This window comes from Schistocerca nitens, chromosome 5, assembly GCF_023898315.1.
Source record: "Schistocerca nitens isolate TAMUIC-IGC-003100 chromosome 5, iqSchNite1.1, whole genome shotgun sequence".
NCBI classification, from domain to species: domain Eukaryota; kingdom Metazoa; phylum Arthropoda; class Insecta; order Orthoptera; family Acrididae; genus Schistocerca; species Schistocerca nitens.
In genome coordinates, this window is record NC_064618.1 from 741,186,379 (window position 1) to 741,192,540 (window position 6,162).

Below are 6,162 nucleotides of genomic sequence, written 5' to 3' on the forward strand. Positions count from 1 at the left end.
GACTCACATCTAATCACGTATCACAGTGGCACTAATGCCACGCAGATCGTCAACATCCTCGTCAGACACCGTGATCTCAAAGATGTGCTTGATGCAAAGGTCATCCCCTATGAAACAGTTACGACACAACACCGTCCATTGATGTGCAAGCTACGAATCGAGTTGCCAACGAACAAGCACGGAGATCGCACAGGACCTGCGAGAATCAAATGGTGGAAATTCAAGGATAAGGAAGCCGACATCATAGCCCGAATTACTTTGCCACCAATTTCCACAGTTGATGAACGCTGGGAGAAACTGAAAGAGTCTGCTCACGAAGCTGCACATGCACGTGCAATTCTCGGAATAATAAAACCAGAACGATGGAGGATCGATAGAGATACGTGGTTTCGGAACGACGCGGTACACACAAAGAAACGATTGTATCATGAGTTTCTTGTCGATAAAACACCGGAGCGATGGAATGCGTACAGAACAGCCCGAAGAGATGCAATACAGGTTATAGTAGCAACCAAATCCTCACGATATGCTGATCTATACGCAAAACTTGACACACGTGAAGGAGAGCGGGGCATACATCGACTCGCTAAAGCAAGAAATCGCAATTTGGAAGATGTTCATCGGTTCTGCGGAGTCATTAATGAGACCGGTAATCTGATAGTTGACTGGAAGAAGGCCAGAGAACGGTGGCGTAGCTACTTCAAGAAGATCTGAAGGAAAAGGTTCCCCCATCCACTAATACCCACCGGCCATGCTGTTGAAGGGCCCGCAGGAGAAATTGCAGTCAAAGAGGTCAAGCCTGCTTTGAGGAAAATGAAGCCTGGGAGAACCACCGGCCCAGATGACCTTACAGCAGAGTTATGGTGTTCCCATCATTGGAAGGCAGCCGAATGGTTCACGGAACTCTTCACGTAGATCACTGACGAGGGACTAACGCCAACTGTTTGGCAACAGAGCACCACCGTGCCTATCTTTAAGAAGAAGGGAAATCCCCCTGAGTGCACCAACTACCGTCCAATTCGACTTCTCTGCCACGCCATGAAAATCTTTGAACTTGTTCTGGACCAAAGGATCCGTGACATCACTCATATTTCCAGAAACCAAGCTGGATTTGTGAAGAACTGCGACACAACTGATGCGATTCATGCTGCAAGACTCTTAGTAGAGAAACATCATGAGAAAGACAAGCCGCAGCATCTAGCATTCCTGGATCTCGAAAAGACCTTTGGTCGGGTGCCACACAGTCTCATCTGGCTAGCACTTCGACAGCATGATGTGCCAGAGCAGCTCATTAACTGGGTGCAGTTACTTTATGCACAGCCAAAAACTTATGTCCGTACAACCTTAGGACTATCCAAGGACTTCCCCATCACAGTCGACGTCCATCAAGATTCTGCATTATCACCACTTCTGTTCATTTTCGTAATGGACACCGTGACAGCTGACCTGCACCGGCCATTACCATGGACCCTACTTAATGCTGACGACGTGATACTGGCATCAGAAAACAAGCTTGATCTGCAGAACTAAACTCAAAAATGGAGTGACCACTTGGCGCAATACTGTTTGCGCCTTAATTTGAAGAAAACCGAGGATATGAAATGGGAACCATCACGATTAATAGTGAAGATCTGACCCGTGTTTAAGTATCTTGGTTCCACGACCACTGTAGACGGCCGACCCACCGACGAGGTCAACACCAGAACTCGGGGAGCCTGGATGAAGTGGCGAACAACAACCGGAGTCACTTGCGACCGCAGGATGAAAGATAATTTTAAATCAAAAGTCATCCGACCAGTCGCCTTGTATGGTTGTGAGTGCTGGCCGACTACAATTGAGACAGTGTAATGGAAACGAATATGCTAAGGTGGACAGCGGCCCTCACTAAGTTAGATCACGTTTCCAATGACAGCATTAGGAAAGAGTTTGGCGTTGCACCGATCCAAGATAAGATGAGTGAGAGTCGTCTTCGATGGTTTGGGCATGTTTTACGAGCCGGTGACGATTCTATTGCCAAGGCGAGTTACACACTTGAAGTCGTGGGCAAAAGACCCAAACGACGACCTAAGCAACATTGGGCTGATACAATTCATAAAGACCTTAAATGCGTGAACATCCACCCAGATGAAGTCCGTGATAGAGCGAAATGGAGACCACGGACCCATGTAATGGAACCCGCATGCACGCGGGACAAACGCTGAAGGAAAAGAAGAATAGGCACTGTTCCATTTAAAAAAAGTGCAAGTTTGACAAAAAATACACTTTCTAAGTTTTAACGAATTCTGTTTATTGGGTAACAATACCAGCCCCTGACTACCAATCCATTCTTTGAAAATCGTGCATTAATAGCACTTTCCATTTCTGCAATATTTGCGGTGCCAGTTTTAGGTGACTCATCTTGTTTATATCCATACTCTACAAACCACTGTGAAGTGTATTCTCATTGTGCTGTATATTAGATTTCTTCTCCGTTCCATTCGCGGATGTAGTGTTGGGAGGACGAATGCTTAATTGTCTCCATGAGAGCTGCCGTTAGTGTAATCTTGTCCCCGCAGTCAATACAGGAGCAAAACGTAGGAGGCTGTAGTATGTTCCTAGATGCCTTACTGAATGTTCCTAGATTCCTTACTGAATACTGGCGCTTGAAACTCTCTGTTAGTAGCCCTTCGGGAGATATTTGGCGTCTTCCTTAAAACGTCTGCCAGTTCAGAATTGTCATCATTTCAGTTACTCCCTGTCGTGAGTCAAAGCGACCTGTGTCCATTCGTGCTTCCCTTCCTTATATACGTTAGGCCTAACTGATGTGGATCCTGCGTGCTTGAGCAATATTCTATGATAGGTCGTAAGAGAGTTTAGTAAGCATTCTTATTCATAGACTGACTGCATTTTTCGAGCAACCTACCAGTGAACTGAAGACTGCGACCTGCTTTACCTACGATTGAGACTATGTAATCAGTCCATTTCATATCCATAAGAATTTTTAAAACGAAATATTTGTGTGGGTTGATTAACTCCAAGTGTGGCTTATTGTTTTTTTAGTGATAGGATACTACTCTTTGCGTTTTCTTTAAGTCCACAATTTTACACTGCAGAATATTTAAAGTAAATTAGCAATTTCTACTCCATTTTGAAATCTTATCAAGCTCTAACTATCTGTACAGCTTTTTTATCAGGCAGGCCTTCATTGTATATAACTGCACCAAAAGCATAAAAATCGTATGTTATTAATATTATGAGCCAGTTCATTAAGATATAACGTTAGCAGTAAGGCTCCTGTCACATTGGGGAAAGCCTGAAGGTGCTTTTACAAGGTGACAATTACTGAACTATATGAAATAAAAACGTCATAACTTCTGAACGGTTTGCGTTAGGACGTTCAAACAACACGGTTGGCCGCGTGACATGATGGGAATTAATATGCACATGGTTTGGTTTAGCCCACTTGCGAGGTGCTGGGGTGAAGAAGAGTTTTTACCTCTTTAATTCAGACTAATTTTGCATGAGAACGAGACATGCACTCGACCCCCTCCTTATTTACCAACTAACTAATTATGCGCACAACGGTAACGGAAGGATATGATGGTGGAGTCTGCTAGTTGGTAAAATCAGTAGTACACCCTCACAAAAAAATCGTAATCTACTCAAAAAAAAAAGAGAACCTTATCATAATAAACAACAGGATATGGGATTCTGCCTATATCTACTAAATGATATGCGGATTAAATATTACAGTGAGATTTATTATACATCAGAACATAAATGCATATGATTGTCGACACACACAGTAGGTTAAAGGATAGGGAATACTGAAATATTATGGGAATAAGAGTTGGATCGAGAACAGGGGCTCTTACTCTCTGTGATGCAATAGATTGACGACGATGACTGGAGGTCCTAATGAATCAAATATTAATCTCCCGACTATACAGCAGTATCGCAATTAGTAGTGAGAGCTCAAATGGGATCACATGGAGAAACAAGCAAGGTGGACTTATACCAAAGCGAGCGTGCGTGCTGCTGAGGGATTCAGTATAAAATTGATAAGGTCCTACAATGCCGGAGCCGCAAAATACTGTACCAGTACTGAAATCTGCAGCACGTCATCGGTAGGCAGCGTCCTCATGTGGGCGCCGACTTCTGCCGTGCAGCAACTCCGTGTCAACCCCTGGCCTCGAAGGCTGTCGGAGAATTCTAAGTTCTTCCGAAAAACAGCGACCAAGTCGCATGATTGTCCCACTCCGACGAAGATCAGATCCCGAATCCCACTCTCTGATGTGATGCAAGAGCGAAGCCAGAATTGCTCAACTCCCTACTCTCCTCGAAAACCGCGGATCAGCATTCAGTGCTGATTACAAAATTCCCCCACACTATCTCGGAACATCATTCGCGCCAATCGCGACCGTTCCCTCCAATTTAGAGCACGGCTTTATGACGTCAACTAGCCTCAGTTTAAGTTGACCAATTATGCCTCTGTTATTCAGCAGAGGGCACTGAACCTGATGTTTGACCAGCTACGAAAACAACCTGCCTAGACCACCAGCTATCCGGCGCCAGACAGTCGCACCCAGCAAGGCACAGTTCACAAGTATTCTCAGAATCAAGAGGACAATGCAGTCAGTCGGTGCCAGGAATCTTCGTTCCGGACGCGCTGGAACGGTAAACACATAAACTGCACCGACACTCAGACGTCTCGCAGGTCGTTTCGCCCTGCATACAATAGGCCAAACTCGACCGACGTTAGTCGTTCCGCCAGGTGCTCAAGCCTATTGTACGAACCCCTCAGAATTCAGGGAAGTGCAGCCCCCAACCGGAAGTGCCGTGTGCCGCGTCCTCCGATGCTTGCCTCGCACAAGCCACCCAGGGAAGTAACCCAACATGTATAGGAACCCAACATGTATAGGAACCAAGTGAAAAGTATTTTTTGAGCCCTCAGTACAAATAACCTCATTACAATAACCTTATTCGGTCTGTTACTACCGTGCATTGACATATAACATTAATGAAATTATGAAAATGAGAGGAGACATGCAAAAGAGGGCATGGAACCTCTCCCACTTTCATTTGAATGGGTTCGTCAGCAAGCAAATCTGGCACATTTGGGGGATTGAGAATCTGCATTTCGCGATCGAGAAGTCTCTTTTCCCTCAACGGGTGACTGTTTGGTGTGCAATGTCCATTCACGGAATAGTCGGTGCGGTATTTCTTGATGGCACGGTGACTACTGATCTGTACGTGAAGGGTTTGAAAGATGATTTCACCCCATTATCCAAAGTGTGGCACAATTTGATTAAAAGAAGGGATCAGTTGATAAGACACACCCTAGGCATCAAAGAAATGTCGATTTGGCAACGGAAGGAACTGTGTGGAGAGGGAGCGGGGGAAAAATTAAGGAGAGGACCAAGTCTTGAATATAAGAAGCAGGTTCAAATTAATGTAGATTGCGGTAGTTCCGCAAATGTGGATGTGAAGAAGCTGGCACTGGATAGACTAGTATGGAGGCCAGCATCAAACTAGTCCTCGGACTGAACATCACCACCACCACCACCACCACCACCACCACAATGACGACGACGATATGCTTCAGGATCCTCTTGTTATATGATTTAATTTGCAATTATTCCAAAAACTTGAACGACTGGACCACGGAATCCTTAAACTTCCTTTCAATGACTGCTGTGAAAGGTTCTTGAAATGTCACCTTGGTGCCATTACAGACACGTAAAAGACAGTTTTGCAGCACTACGATTTTCAGAACTTAGGTATTTTTCATTTAGACATGTTCGGACAATTCTTTTTGTGTATTTGTGTAGCTGTAACGACGCGAACGGCTTCTTGTGTGTAAGCAACCAGAAAGTCGAATTAATGTATTGACAGGCGAGCAAAATTACGTCATTGGAAACAACGAACCGGCCGCTATAGGTTAATAGTGACAGTTTTAGAATTCATTTGGCCAGCTATCTGTGACGTAATTACGCGCTCACATATTTGGAATATGAACCATGGACCTTGCCGTTGGTGGGGAGGCTTGCGTGCCTCAGCGATACAGATAGCCGTACCGTAGGTACAACCACAACGGAGGGGTATCTGTTGAGAGGCCAGACAAACGTGTGGTTCCTGAAGAGGGGCAGCAGCCTTTTCAGTAGTTGCAAGGGCAACAGTCTG

At 45.0% G+C, this 6,162-nt stretch overlaps 1 pseudogene; it reads left to right on the forward strand.

Moving 5' to 3' along the window:
- Positions 1-813: 813 nt before the first annotated feature.
- Positions 814-2,201, forward strand: LOC126260691 (uncharacterized; annotated as a pseudogene).
- Positions 2,202-6,162: the final 3,961 nt, after the last annotated feature.